The following is a 16128-nucleotide window of genomic DNA, read 5'->3' on the forward strand; positions in this document are numbered from 1 at the left end:
ACGATGTGGTGCAATCGATCCAAAAATGAGAGAATGTGAGGTGTGTTGTAAAGGCCCATTTTGGCATGATGGAGGACAACCCCATGCTGTGAAATGGCAGCACAAAGGGTGATGTTACCCCCACGTTGCCCTGTGACATTGATTATATTGGTTGAAGGCATTTTGGTTGAAGGCAGGTGAACCTACCTGCTGCATTTTTATAGTGCTTAAACCTGATTGGTGCGTCTACAATTTAGCAATCATGTGTTTGTGCACCTGATGGCTGTGTTTAACAGATTGGCTCATAGGTGTGGTAATTTGACAGTCAGTGCTTTTGAATTGCAAGGAAGTGACATCATGATATACTTCTGTGTCTGATGTATACAAGTGTGTTTAGTGTTTTGCAAATCACTGTGTGTAATGTTTTGCAAATAGTGTGAAGCTGACAATGTGCTTACAGTTGTGCAAATCTAGCCTTGTGTTTTGCTCCTTGAGTGTAAGGTTTGCTAATTGTGGGAAAAGTTCAATTGTAGCGTGTCAGCAATCGTAAAAAACTGTAAGACATCACTGCATTACAATGAGATGATCAAGATGTTTGCTAGGACAGAACCAGTCATGACAGGTCCAGGCACAGCCAATGTTAGTTATGGAATAATACAAAGACATGCAGCTGTTACAGAGAGCTTGTCTGCTTGCTCCCTGGAATCAACTATGCAGTTAACAGGTTACACAACATGAAGCTGTCTGGCTACTCCTCTACGCTTGATGTAAATAAAAACATTGGCACTGCTCTATGGCTTCTCTGTGTGTGTGTGTGTGTGTGTGTGTGTGTGTGTGTGTGTGTGTGTGTGTGTGTGTGTGTGTGTGTGTGTGTGTGTGTGTGTGTGTGTGTGTGTGTGTGTGTGTGTGTGTGTGTGTGTGTGTGTGTGTGTGTGTGTGTTTGTGTGTGTGTGTGTGAATTCATGTGTGTGAATTCGTGTGTGTGTGTGTGTGTGTGAATTAGTGTGAGCGACTGTGAGAGTGTGTGTGTTTAAATCTACAGCTTGTCAGCGTCAGAGAGCAGTTGGTCCACGTTAGCCTGTCTCCTGCCAAAAGGCTCGGAGCAAAGTCTTATCTTGTTGTTTACTGTACAATGTGATAAAGACAAAACCAAAATATTATAAACGTTCACCACACTCACTCTGATGGTATGCCATGTTCTCGACAGCTGGAAAACCAGACATGGAGTTTCACAGAGAAAGACAAATATCAATAACTTAAACTTTCAAGATAAATCAATAAGCATTCAAGAAAAATTTAACTAAGCCAGATTAGAAAGGGAACCGGAGTGCCTGCATCAGCTGACACATCAGCTGAGATTGCACCAATTAGATGCTAGTAACAATCACACGTACTTATTTGGCAGTCTATTTAAGCTGACCGAGTCTGCTCACACATCCTGCTGCCGCTTGCTGCTAGCGCTAGTAGGCTACGCGTTTGCTTCTTTTGCTGCATTGATGCTGCTTCTGTAACTAGCTGTACTCTCTATACTGCTGTTTCTGTTATTACATTTTATTTTGTGAATTGTCACTAACTGTGATTGGACCTGGCCAGCGTCTTTCAATATGCTCATGTTGCAATGTATGGCTGCTGCGGGGATGACATTGATTAGAGGATCGACCAAGTTGCTGCTCTACTGTTGTCAGTCAATAGCTAAATAGAATTAGTCTCGGGAGTAGCCTATGGTATACTTTGTTTGTTCCCAATGGCAGCTTTCGTGCAGAGTCTGTGCGCTCAGTGAACACACACCCCAACATGGAGAATCCAACACTCCAACATGGAGGAAGTAGTCTATGCTAGGCTAGCTATACAGGCCTATGCATCGATATATAGTGAGTGAGTAGCAATGTTTTCTGACCATAAGCAGGAGATGGTACCTATCACAGTGATTCGATAGTATTTCAGTCTCTATGCAGCCACTAATTGGTTTAGTGGAGCATCAATATCATAGTAGCTAACACACAGCTCATGAGACCACTGAAAGGCTCTGTCAGCAAAAGCCTACATTTTATGGGTCATCTGTTACAATAGTTAGCGTGACTTGCGCGGCAGTCACACATTAAATGTTGTGCAAATTATTTCTGACTATGGATATTATTCGTTGGAACCCTATTCCCTCACACAGTTTAAGCTAGAAATGCATTCAACTTAACTTGCAGACTGTTACATCTATACTGTGTCTGTAAAATGTATATAGGTTCAGAACTTATGTGAAATAGCACAGTTAAAAATATATGGCAAATAGAAATCAAACTGGATGGACATCAGAAATAGATGGGAGAGGTGGAGGTTAGAGGAAGGCCAGGACTAAAAACAAACAAAATATAACTATTGTAAAATAGATTATGTCCGTAAAATGTATATATTATGTACTGTATCAGCTGGAAGTAGAAGCCTAAGTGTTGTTGTTTATTAGTTTACTCCAATTAGGGGAGAGGTGGTAGGATTTGCAGGATATAATAAAGGAAAATATATTTTTTAAAGATATATATATATATATATATATATATATATATATATATATATATATGTATGTGTATTTGTAGGTATGCATGTGTATATATATATATATATATATATAAATATATATATTTACCCCCCAAAAATATGGGGGATTGGAAATAATGCAGACAATTACATTGATGGAAGCTACAATCTATCTGCAATATTAAAGCTGATCTACCCCCTAATTGTATTTTATTTTTATTTAAATAAATATGCAGACTGGTCTGGATTAGTGCACTTGTATAACTACACCTTTGCTGACTTTTCTGCTCTGAGCAAATAAGAGTATCTGCTAGCTCGTTAGTGCATACTGTTGCAATGAGTCACATCTATTAGCATACATTTTATGGTATAATTTCAGTCAATGTAGTTGTACTTACTGTACATCATCCTTATCTGCAGCAGTAGGTTTAGGCTCTGATTTATTACCCATTTTCTAATCATGTGTTTTAGGCTGCAACTCTTAATGTTTTGGTGAATGCTCACACATTCAGGTGTTAGCTGATATTATTTAGTTCATTATCTACACACAGTATTGCATAATGGCATGGCTGTCGATATTGTATGGAGCATGTGCATGACTATTCTCCGTACCCATCACTTTGCCGAGGAGAATGCTTGTGCTAATTCATGCATTGGTTGTTATGTCCTGTATCATCAGCACATAGTCGTTATGGCATGGCTGCTATTATTGCTATTGCCAATAGTACACAGTGAAGTCGTGGTGACATAGAGGCCAACATTAGCTACGCCTTCCACAACATCTGCTTGGAGCATCGCAGTACGATGGCAGACACATTCATTTTATCCAGGTGCATAATGATCGTTTAAGCATATCCTTTACCCACATTCTATGAGGCTTTTAACCTGAACACGTTTTTATTTTTACATTCATTGACGATGTGCTGCTTTTAGTGTCTGTGTGTCTTTGGCAATACGACAATACGCTTGACCTCATCTTTACTAGAGGCTGTTCGCCTACAAATCTAACTGAAGCCCCCCTCCAGGTCTCTGATCACTACTTTGTTTCCTTTTCTGTCTCCCATTAATCCCAACCCTAACCACTCAGCCCCTACCCAGACGGTCATGCACCGTCACAATCTTTGCTCTCTCTCCCACTACTCTCTCCTCTTCTATCCTATCATCTCTCCCTTCTGCTAAATCCTTCTCCCTCCTCTCTCCTGATTCTGCCTCTTCGACCTCACTCTCCTCCCTTTCTGCATCCCATGACTCGCACTGTCCCTTTTCCTCCCGGCTGGCTCAACCCTCTCTTCCTGCTCTGGGGTTGAATGACTCACTGCGAGCTTACAGAACAGGACTGTGGGCAGTTGAGGGAAAATTGAGGAAAATTACTATCATCCTTTCACACCCTCCTCTCATCCTTCTCTTCCTCTGTATCATCTGCTAAAGCCACTTTCTATCACTCTGTATTTAAAGCTTCTGCTTCTAACCATAGGAACCTTTTTTCCACCTTCTACTCCCTCATTAATTCTCCACCCCTCCCCCTCCCTCCTCCCTCTCCTGCAGACAACTTGGTCAATCACTTTGAAAAGAAGGTTGACGACATCCGCTCCTCATTCAGTTTACTGGTCCCTCTCACACAGTACTACCCTACGCCTTGACCTCTTTCACCCCTCTCTCTCCAAATGAAATCACACTGTCAGTGATTTATTTAGAATTAAGGCACGCTTAACCACCATGGCTACCACAGCATTCTGCAGCGATACACCATCCAATCTGGTTTGCACTTAGTGGGACTATCATTTGTTTTTCAACAGGACAATTACCCAAAACACACCTCTAGGCTGTGTAAGGGCTATTTGACCAAGAAGGAGAGTGATGGAGTGCTGCATCAGATGACCTGGCCTCCACAATCACCCAACCTCAACCCAATTGAGATGGTTTGGGATGAGTTGGACCACAGAGTGAAGGAAAAGCAGCCAACAAGTGCTTCAAGACTGTTGGAAAAGGATTCCTTATGAAGCTGGTTGAGAGAATGCAAAACCGTCTTCATGGCAAAGGTAGGCTACTTTGAGGAATCTCAAATATAACATATATTTAATCAAATCAAATCAAGTTTATTTTATATAGCCCTTCGTACATCAGCTAATATCTCGAAGTGCTGTACAGAAACCCAGCCTAAAACCCCAAACAGCAAGCAATTTAAATTTGTTAAACAATTTTTTGGTTCCTACATGATTCCATATGTGTTATTTCATAGTTTTGATGTCTTCACTATTATTCTACAATGTAGAAAAAGGTAAAAATAAAGAAAACCCTGGAATGAGTAGGTGTGTCCAAACTTTTGACTGGTAAAATAATATGGAACTCAGTCAGGCTTCGACCCCTGGTATCATATAAAAACACATAAGACATGGAAACATTTGTAGAATTGCAGGAAAAAAAATATTTACCCAGTGCTAAATGCGTAGAATTGTGGGCAATTTGCTTTAAAACTGCACAATGTTCTCTGCGCCAACAATAGGGGTGTGTAATCTTTCATTCTCGCTGTAGTGATCATAAGCATAAGGTTAGGCAACATCTTAGGAGTATACTATATTTGAAGATGGTAGTAAGCAAGTTTTCACGCATTATCATTCATGCTTAAATGCTTGTACATAGTGCGTTTGTAAGGGCCAAAGCATCTTATACCCTGATGCAGCTTACTCTGCTATAGTCATTTTGCTGAGCGTGACTCATATCTACCACCATCGTGCTGGTCTGTGTACAGCTGCAGCAAGCGGTAAGCTGCTCAGAAAGCTGATGCTTAAAGTTAGGGAGGGAGATATAAGTCTCCAACTTCAGCGATTCTTGCAATTCGTTCCAGTCATTGGCAGCAGAAAACTGGAAGGAAAGGCGGCAAAAGGAGGTGTTGGCTTTGGGGATGACCAGTGAGATATACCTGCTGGAGCGCGTGCTACGGGTGAGTGTTGTTATGGTGACCAGTGAGCTGAGATAAGGCGGAGCTTTACCTAGCATAGACTTATAGATGACCTGGAGCCAGTGGGTCTGGTGACGAATATGTAGCGAGGGCCAGCCGACGAGAGCATACAGGTCGCAGTGGTGAGTGGTATAAGGGGCTTTGGTGACAAAACGGATGGCACTGTGATAGACTGCATCCAGTTTGCTGAGTAGAGTGTTGGAGGCTATTTTGTAAATGACATCGCCGAAGTCGAGGATCAGTAGGATAGTAATTTTTACGAGGGTATGTTTGGCAGTATGAGTAAAGGAGGTTTTGTTGCGAAATAGGAAGCTGATTCTAGATTCAATTTTGGATTGGAGATGTTTAATATGAGTATGGAAGGAGAGTTTACAGTTTAGCCAGACACCTAGGTATTTGTAGTTGTCCACATATTCAGTCAGAACTGTCCAGAGTTGTGATGCTAGTCGGGCGGGCGGGTGCAGACAGCGATCGGTTGAAGAGCATGCATTTAGTTTTACTAGCGTTTAAGAGCAGTTGGAGGCCACGGATGGAGTGTTGTATGACATTGAAGCTCGTTTGGAGGTTTGCTACTACAGTGTCCAAAGAAGGGCCAGATGTATACAGAATGGTGTTGTCTGCGTAGAGGTGGATCAAGGAATCACCCGCAGCAAGAGCGACATCGTTGATACATACAGAGAAAAGAGTCGGCCCGAGAATTGAACCCTCTGGCAACCCCATAGTGACTGCCAGAGGTCCGGACAACAGGCCCTCCGATTTGACACACTGAACTCTATCTGAGAAGTAGTTGGTGAACCAGGCGAGGCAGTCATTTGAGAAACCAAGACTGTTGAGTCTGCCGATAAGAATACGGTGATTGACAGAGTCGAAAGCCTTGGCCAGGTCGATGAAGACGGCTGCACAGTACTGTCTTTTATCGATGGCGGTTATGATATCGTTTAGTACCTTGATCGAGGCTGAGGTGCACCCATGAACAGCTCGGAAACCAGATTGCACAGCGGAGAAGGTATGGTGGGATTCAAAATGGTCGGTGTTCTGTTCGTTAACTTGGCTTTCGAAGACTTTCGAAAGACAGGGCAGGATGGATATCGGTCTGTAACAGTTTGGGTCTAGAGTGTCACCCCCTTTGAAGAGGGGGATGACCGCGGCAGCTTTCCAATCTTTAGGAATCTCGGACGATACAAAAGAGAGGTTGAATAGACTGGTAATCGGGGTTGCAACAATGGCGGCAGATAATTTTAGAAAGAGAGGGTCCAGATTCTGTAGCCCAGCTGATTTGTACGGGTCCGGGTTTTGCAGCTCTTTCAGAACATCTGCTATCTGGATTTGGGTGAAGGAGAAGCTGGGGAGGCTTTGGCAAGTAGCTGCGGGGGGTGAGGAGCAGTTGGCTGGGGTTGGGGTAGCCAGGAGAAAAATGCTTATTGAAATTCGCGATTTTTGTGGATTTATCGATTAATCGATGGTGACAGTGTTTCCTAGTCTCGGTGCAATGGGCAGCTGGGAGGAGGTGCTCTTATTCTCCATGGACTTTACAGTGTCCCAAAACTTTTGGAGTTAGAGCTACAGGATGCAAATTTCTGTTTGAAAAAGCTGGCCTTAGCTTTCCTAACTGACTGTGTGTATTGGTTCCTGACTTACCTGAAAAGTTGCATATCGCGGGGACAATTCAATCCTAGTGCAGTCCGCCACAGGAAGTTTTTGTGCTGGTCGAGGGCAGTCAGGTCTGGAGTGAACCAAGGGCTATATCTGTTCTTAGTTCTACATTTTTTGAAAGGGGCATGCTTATTTAAGATGGTTAGGAAATTACTTTTAAAGAGCAACCAGGAATCCTCGACTGAAGGGGTGAGGTCAATATCCTTAGAGGATAACCGGGCCAGGTCATTTAGAAATACCTGCTCGCAGTGTTTTAGGGAGCGTTTGACAGTGATGAGGGGTGGTCGTTTGACCGTGGACCCATAGCGGATGCTGGCAATGAGGCAGTGATCGCTGAGATCCTGATTGAAAACAGCAGAGGTGTATTTGGAGGGCAAGTTGGTCAGGATAATATCTATGAGGGTGCCCATGTTTAAGGATTTTCGGGTTGTACCTGGTGGGTTCCTTGATAATTTGTGTGAGATTGAGGGCATATAGCTTAGATTGTAGAACTGCCGGGGTGTTAACTTCTACTTGGTCACCATCCCGGATCCGGGAGCATCCTCATCAGTAAAAAAGCTGACTAGCATAGCCTAGCATAGCGCCACAAGTAAATACTAGCATATAAATATCATGAAATCACAAGTCCAAGACTCCAAATGAAAGATACACATCTTGTGAATCCAGCCATCATTTCCGATTTTTTAAATGTTTTACAGCGAAAACACAATATGTATTTCTATTAGCTAACCACAATAGCAAAAGACTCAACCGCATATTTTCACAATTTTTTTACCGCATAGGTAGCTATCACAAAACCGACCAAATAGAGATATAATAGTCACTAACCAAGAAACAACTTCATCAGATGACAGTCTTATAACATGTTAAACAATAAATCTATGTTTTGTTCAAAAATGTGCATATTTGAGGTATAAATCATAGTTTTACATTGCAGCTACCATAAAAAAATATCACCAAAGCAGCCGGAATAATTACAGAGCAACGCGAAATACCTTAATACTCATCATAAAACATTTATGAAAAATACATGGTGTACAGCAAATGAAAGATAAACATCTTGTGAATCCAGCCAATATTACAGATGTTTTAAGTGTTTTACAGCAAAAACACAATATAGCATTATATTAGCTTACCACAATAGCCAACCACACAAATGCATTCATTCACCGCAAAGGTAGCGATCGCAAAAAAACAGCAAAAGATATAAAATTATTCACTAACCTTGACAAACTTCATCAGATGACAGCCCCTAACATCATGTTACACAATACATATATGTTTTGTTCGAAGATGTGCATATTTAGCGGTACAAATCGTGGTTTTACAATGTGAATACGTAGCCAAAATGCACAAAATTGTCCGGATATATTTTGGACAGTCACCTAATCTAATCAAATAACTCATCATAAACTTTACAAAAAAATACATGTTGTACAGCAAATGAAAGATACACTAGTTCTTAATGCAACCGCTGTGTTAGATTTAAAAAAAATAACTTTAGTACGACATACAGCTTACGTTATAGCGAGACAGCGCCCAAAATAAGGGCGGAAAATATGACTAAACATTTTCCACAGAAATACGAAATAACATCATAAATAGTTCCTACTTTTGCTGAGCTTCCATCAGAATCTTGTACAAGGAGTCCTTTGTCCAGAATAATCGTTGTTTGGTTTTAGAATGTCCTCTTCTCCTGTCGAATTAGCAACCATAGCTAGCCATGTGGGGCAAACGTGGCCAACTTCACATGACGCAAAGAAAAGAAAATTCCAAAACTCGCAATAAACTTTCAATAAACTGATATAACTCGGTTTAAAAAAACCACTTTATGATGTTTTTATCACATATATCAAATAAAATCAGAGCCCGAGATATCTAACGTGTATACCGAAAGCTTTTCAGAAGGCAATCTGGGGTTCCTTCTCGCGCCTTCCAAGACAATGAAATTCCCAGACACGTCATTCCAAAAGCTCTTGTTCGGCCTCAGATCAAGCTAGACACCCCATTCCACCTCTCACTGCCTGTTGACATCTGGTGGAAGGCGTATGCAGTGCATGTATATCCATAGATTTCAGGCAAATTAATAGGAAGGCCCTGGAACAGAGCCTCGATTTCAGGTTTTTCACTTCCTGTCAGGAGTTTGCTGCAAAATTAGTTCTGTTTTACTCACAGATATAATTCAAACGGTTTTAGAAACTAGAGAGTGTTTTCTATCCAATAGTAATAATAATATGCATATTGTACGAGCAAGAATAGAGTACGAGGCAGTTTAATTTGGGCACGATTTTTTACAAAGTGAAAATAGCGCCCCCCTATTGACAAAAGGTTTTAAGCATATCCCAGTTTAGATCACCTAACTGAACAAACTCTGAAGATAGATGGGTGGCAATCAATTCACATATGGTGTCCAGGGCACAGCTGGAAGCTGAGGGTGTTCTATAACAGGCGACAACAGTGAGAGACCTATTTCTGGAGAGATACATTCTTAAAAGTAGAAGCTCGAACTGTTTGGGCATAGACCTGGAAAGTATGACAGAACTTTGCAAGCTATCTCTGCAGTAGATTGCAACTCCTCCCCCTTTGGCAGTTCTATCTTGATGGAAAATGTTGTAGTTGGTTATGGATATCTCTGAATTTTTGGTGGTGTTCCACGCCAGGATTCAGACACGGCAAAGAACATCAGGGTTGGCGGAGTGTGCTAATGCAGTTAGTAAAACAAACTTGGGGAGGAGGCTTCTGATGTTAACATGCATGAAACCAAGGCTTTTATGGTTACAGTAGTCAACAAATGAGAGGTCCTGGGGACACACTGGGCCTGGGTTAACCTCTACATCACCTGAGGAACAGAGGAGGAGTAGGATGAGGGTACGGCTAAAGGCTATCAAATCTGGTTGTCTAGTGCGTTGGGGACAGAGAATAAAACGAGCAGATTTCTGGGCGTGGTAGGATAGATTCAGGACATAATGTACAGACAGGGGTATGGTAGGGTGCAGGTACAGTGGAGGTAAACCTAGGCATTGAGTGATGACAGGAGAGGTTGCATCTCTGGACGCACTAGTTATGCTGGGTGAGGTCACCGCATGTGTGGGAGGTGGGACAAAAGAGGTATCTGAGGCATGTTGAGTGGGACTAGGGTCTCCGCAGTAAACTATAACAATGCTAACTATCCTAAACAACAGTATACAAGGCATATTGACATTAGAGAGAGACACAAAGCGAGGCATAAAGCAATCACAGGTGTTGATTGGGAGAGATAGCTAAGACAACAACGGGTAAGACAGCAACAGCTAATCAGCTAAGACAACAACAACAGGTAAAATGGCAATGAATGGGCAGAGAGGGTCAGTTAACTACACACAGGTCCTGAGTTTGAGGCTGGGGCCGACAGATAAACAAAATAAACAAAATGGAGTACCGTGATTAATCAACAGTCCAGCAGGCATCAGCAATGTCGCCAAGTGATCATAGGGTCCAGTGAACAGCAATAGATGAAACAGGGAAGCCGCTAGGTAGTCGTTACTACGTTAGCATAGCGGGAGACACCGTTCCAAAAAAGTTAGCAGGCCGGGGCTAGTAGAAACGTCTGCACCGACGTCTGGCAAAGGTCGGTTGAGGGCGCATCGGATGGAATTACGTCGGCAGACCAGTCGTTATGGAACGGCGGGACTCCATGTCAACAAAGGGTCCAGGCCAGTTGGCAATAGAGGTATTGTAGCTGGGGCTGCACATTTGACTACATGTGCATTTTCAGGGCACAACAAAAAATAAACTAAGGCAAGCATCAAGCAGCTCTTCTTCCTAAATTCCCTTTCCCCTCCATGTCTCACTCACTCAATTGCATTCTGACCATTCCCTCTACACGAGTCCTGAGTGTGCACATAAACTCACATTAGGCCTACAGAAACACATGCCTATAAAAACATATCTAACTGATGAGATAAACAGCTACATTCCTTGCCAAATGATGACAGTTTTATCACAAATTCAAAATGGCCTGGTTGATTGAAGTAGGCTGTTTTAGAATAATTGCACTTTGTCTATTTTCCACTTAGGCTACTTTGCAAACTGCTAATGCCATTTAGAATTGGTTAGCCTATAGGGCAAGGCTATTTTATTTAACTAGGCAAGTCAGTTAAGAACAAATTCTTGATGGCCTAGGAAAAGTGGGTTAACTGCCATGTTCAGGGGAAGAACGACAGATGTTTACCTTGTCAGCTTGGGGATTCGATCTTGTAACCTTTCGGTTACAAGTCCAACGCTCTAACCACAAGGCTACCTGCTGCCCCGTAAGCTCCATAAACATAGACAGTTCCATACTGAAAATATGCAAAAACATCAGTTTGATAAAGACAGAGCGTATGTGAATCAGAATCATTAAGCCTATGCCTACTCACCAAAGAGATGTTGTGACCATAATTCATCACCATGCGGTGTTCGATGTGTAATTGTCCATTTACAAAATTCCAAGGAACAGGCAAAATAGACTATATCGAACGTCTGTATATTGAAAACAAGACAGATGTTGGTTTGTAACCCTGAAAACATTGTCTTTGAACTCACCAAATTGAACCCTGTTTCAAATGATCGCTCTTTGAGAATAACTATTTCAGACACCAGATGCGCATCACTTTGCAATGGCAACTTATTCATCTGGAAAAATATTCTGTCCTGTTTTATTCTGTTATTTTACATAATGGTTTTTTTTTCCAATAAAATAGGTGTGTCTTGACTGTGATAAGGGCTCAGGACATTAGAGCTACTTGTCTGCTAAAGGTACAAAACAAGGATATGTCATTGCACAGCCATCAGCTTCTGCAAACAAGCTCCACTGCTGAGGTTACTGCCTTTTTGAAGATTGTGTTCCACGATATAATAAAACCAGTTGATATTCCGGTTTCAATAAATACATCTTAAATGGGACTGTTTTTTTTATTGACTGAATATATATGGGGTAATTTAGCAATTCAGATTTGTTATCCGTTAGGCATTGTTCCGCTCTGTTGGCATACAGGCCTAGACAAATGTGCACATAACATTTTTTATTATTTTTCTAACTTTTTGCACCCCCACTTTCAGACAAAGTCAGGTTCCCATGCACACACATACAAACACACACACAAAATCTCCCTCCCTCACTTTCGTTTTTCAATCAGGCTTTTAATTGTTCGCTTCGTGCATCTGGGCTGGTGTGTTTACAGAGAACATAACAGGGCCAATCGAACGTCTATACATACACAATGTCTCCAAACCATCCTAGCCGCCTGAGAAATCAGATAAATATTTATCCTGTTTAGATGTTTAGGAGGGAGAGAAAGGGTCTATGCACTAAGCCCCTTAGTGGGGCGCTGTGCAGGGAGTGAAAACATCCAGTGTAAAAAGCCCTATTAGTCTTAGGACACGGACATTAGCATGATAGTAGACTTATCCTCTGGGCTGGAGCAGAGCGATGCCGTTCCGGCCTTTGAGAGGGGGCTCCTCAAGGTGCACACACACACACACACAAACGCACGTATACCCACACGCACACAGGTATACAATCACAGACATACACACACAAACATACTCATACACCAAACACACAAACAAACTCTCTGAGAGGTGGAGCTCAGACCCCAACACCACGCCAGGAAAATGCAAAGGAGGCCTGTATTCAGAGCGTGAAGCACGCCAGTCCCAGTAAACTATGGGAGGGAGGGAGGGAGGGAGGGAGGGAGGGAGGGAGGGAGGGAGGGAGGGAGGGAGGGAGGGAGGGAGGGAGGGAGGGAGGGAGGGAGGGAGGGAGGGAGGGAGGGAGGGACAACTCAGATAACACATCACAAACCAATTTGTATTCAGATGAAGGTATTGAATTATGAGAATGGTGGTTTATGCTAACTTAGAATGTGGATGTAAAGAAGTAGTTACCTTGGTGCTTATCTATCTCTCTCTACATCGCACGCTGTTTATCATCTTTCAGTGTTGTTTGTTGTTGAGTTGCACATCCAAATATTGAAAGTTAAAACGTTCTACAATAGGGAACGTGCGCTTGATTTTCTATCAAACAATCACGTTTTCATGATTGTTTTGGTTTTTTAATTGCCATGGAAATGAAGTGACGCATACAAAAGGACACAACCTCCCACAAAAATGCTCCCTGTTGGTCTTCCCTACTCCCCCTGTGGTGAGGGCTGAGAAGAGGAGAGGGGGAAGATGGAAGAGGAGGGGTTCAAATGGAAGGGAGGGGTAACCTGTGTAAAACAAGCTGAACAACACTTCACGCTGAGTTTGGGAGAGAAAGAGGAGCCCAGACAACAGGACAGGACTCCCTCTATCCAACACACACACACACACACACAATATTACTCATGCATGCACTCACACAGATCATAGCAATCATAGAAAAACATGAACACATGAACACATTCAAACAGACACAGTCAGTAACCCAATGCTCACAAACACACCCACACACAATTACACAATCACTAATGCACATCAGAGGATGATGCTTATACACACTTTTACATACGTAAATACATACATACACACATACACACAATATACCTATTCATAGAGCTACATACATGATATGTCTGGGTGCCAGGGTTGTTGGACTGGGGGGGTCAGCACTGTGGGGGGCAGTTATGTACAAAGCGTGTGTTTATAGTGTAAAGGGTAGAGAGAGGGTACACAAACGACACACAGGGAAGGGCAACTCGTGAAGAGAATGTCCTCCATTGTGTCTTCTGCTGGGGGGGCTAGGGGTAGAGCGGGCAGTGGGCAGTATAGACAAACATTACTGATGGCTAAAGGCTGGGGGGGACACAAGTAGAGGGATTATTTTTTTGAAGAACAAAGGACAGGCAGAAAATGTAATGGCAAAACTGGAAATGAACTGACAAGCGTTCAACCCTGCGTGTGTGTGTGTGTGTCTGTGTCTGTGTGTGTGTGTGTGTGTGTGTGTGTGTGTGTGTGTGTGTGTGTGTGTGTGTGTGTGTGTGTGTGTGTGTGTGTGTGTGTGTGTGTGTGTGTCTGTGTGTGTGTGTGTCTGCGTGTGTGTCTGTGTGTGTGTCTGTGTGTGTGTGCGTGCGTGCGTTAAGATCGAGGGGACACCACAAGAGAGGGCTTTGAAAATGTGATAAATTGCTGTTAATAATATAAACATGAGGGTTTTCAAGACGAGGCAAGACGTTTTGAGATTAGACAGAGGAAGGAGTCAATATTGGTGTTGGTGTGCATTAGGAAAAGCCAAAAGCCTTGTCTGGATAAATACAACCGAGAATAAAACATTTGCAGCTGATGTCAATGTTTGAATAGTGATCCTAATTGTTTGCACAGAGATGAGGTCTGACTTGGTTTAACGTTATCAGACATGTCAGTCAGTCCCAGCGTGATGTTCTGAGCCAGACAGCACAGACAGACCTCCATGGATTATTTTTTTATTTTTTTATTTATTTATTTAAACTTTATTTAACTAGGCAAGTCAGTTAAGAATAAATTCTTATTTACAATGCCGGGTTTTGCCTACCCCGGCCAAACCCGGACGACGCTGGACCTCGCACGGCCGGATGTGATGCAGCCTGGATTCGAACCAGGGACTGCAATGCCTTAGACCGCTGCGCCACTCGGGTGAGTGGAGCAAGGATGGCTATGTATGGGGACTAGTAATATCAGACTGAGGCTACTGATAAAGAATAATCTGAATAATAATGCAACCATTTAGCAGGCATTTTTATCTTACTGTAAACACGTGGCCATTCAAATCCACAACTTTGATGGTTTAGCATTATCAAACATCCATCTGGAGACTTTAGGCTGCATCTACTGCATAGAGTTTGTCATGGGCCAGGAAAAACTCCAGGCCTTAAAAATTACAGTCCTACATGGGTGGGACTGAAGAAGGGATGGCCTAATAATAAATATTGTACATTTTTATAGTAATATGGTAATTTAGCAGACACTTATAATTACATGAACATGAACACCATGCACATACTGTATATTCAGCACGAGGCCATGCAGGACTCAAACAAACAAAGTGCTACACAAATCTACTGAGCCACTTGAATCAGGGAATCCAGTAACCCGGAAGCCAGCAGCATACCACCCTGCATACCACTGCTGGCTTGCTTCTGAAGCTAAGCAGGGTTGGTCCTGGTCAGTCCCTGGATGGGAGACCAGATGCTGCTGGAAGTGGTGTTGGAGGGCCAGTAGGAGGCACTCTTCCTCTGGTCTAAAAAAAAAAAAAAAAAATATCCCAATGCCCCAGGGCAGTGATTGGGGACACTGACCTGTGTAGGGTGCCGTCTTTCGGATGGGACGTTAAACGGGTGTCCTGACTCTCTGAGGTCATTAAAGATCCCATGGCACTTATCGTAAGAGTAGGGGTGTTAACCCCGGTGTCCTGGCTAAATTCCCAATCTGGCCCTCAAACCATCATGGTCACCTAATAATCCCCAGTTTACAATTGGCTCATTCATCCCCCTCCTCTCCCCTGTAACTATTCCCCAGGTCGTTGCTGCAAATGAGAATGTGTTCTCAGTCAACTTACCTGGTAAAATAAAAATAAAAAAAACCCTGGTAAGGCAACATTTACTCTGAATTTCTGGTATGAGAAAGAAGGGTCCTCCCTCTCTTTTAAAAGGGGATCTTTCCATCTCAAGGTTCAACAGTTGGTTGCAGACTGTACATTTACGAGGTAATGTATTGCAAAACCACGTCTGTCATGTCTGGTGACAGCATAGTGCTCCCACTGCGACACCGCTAAACTTAAGGAAAATGAGGGAGACATTACACATGAGATAGAAAGCATAAGTATGCAAATAAAACATAACAAGTGTTTCATTGGCAGAGGATCAGGGGATAATTTCATACAGGTTCTGTCTGTCTTCCACGTTATTCAGAATGATTCACTACCCACCATTAAACCAGCTATTAGTTTGTTTTGAGTAACAATGTTTACTATAAGAACGTCAGGTTCAACTGACAATCTTGTGCTTTTAGAAGAGGTTTTGTGTATCAATAGGGAA

This window comes from Salvelinus fontinalis, chromosome 9 (assembly GCF_029448725.1).
Source record: "Salvelinus fontinalis isolate EN_2023a chromosome 9, ASM2944872v1, whole genome shotgun sequence".
NCBI lineage: Eukaryota > Metazoa > Chordata > Actinopteri > Salmoniformes > Salmonidae > Salvelinus > Salvelinus fontinalis.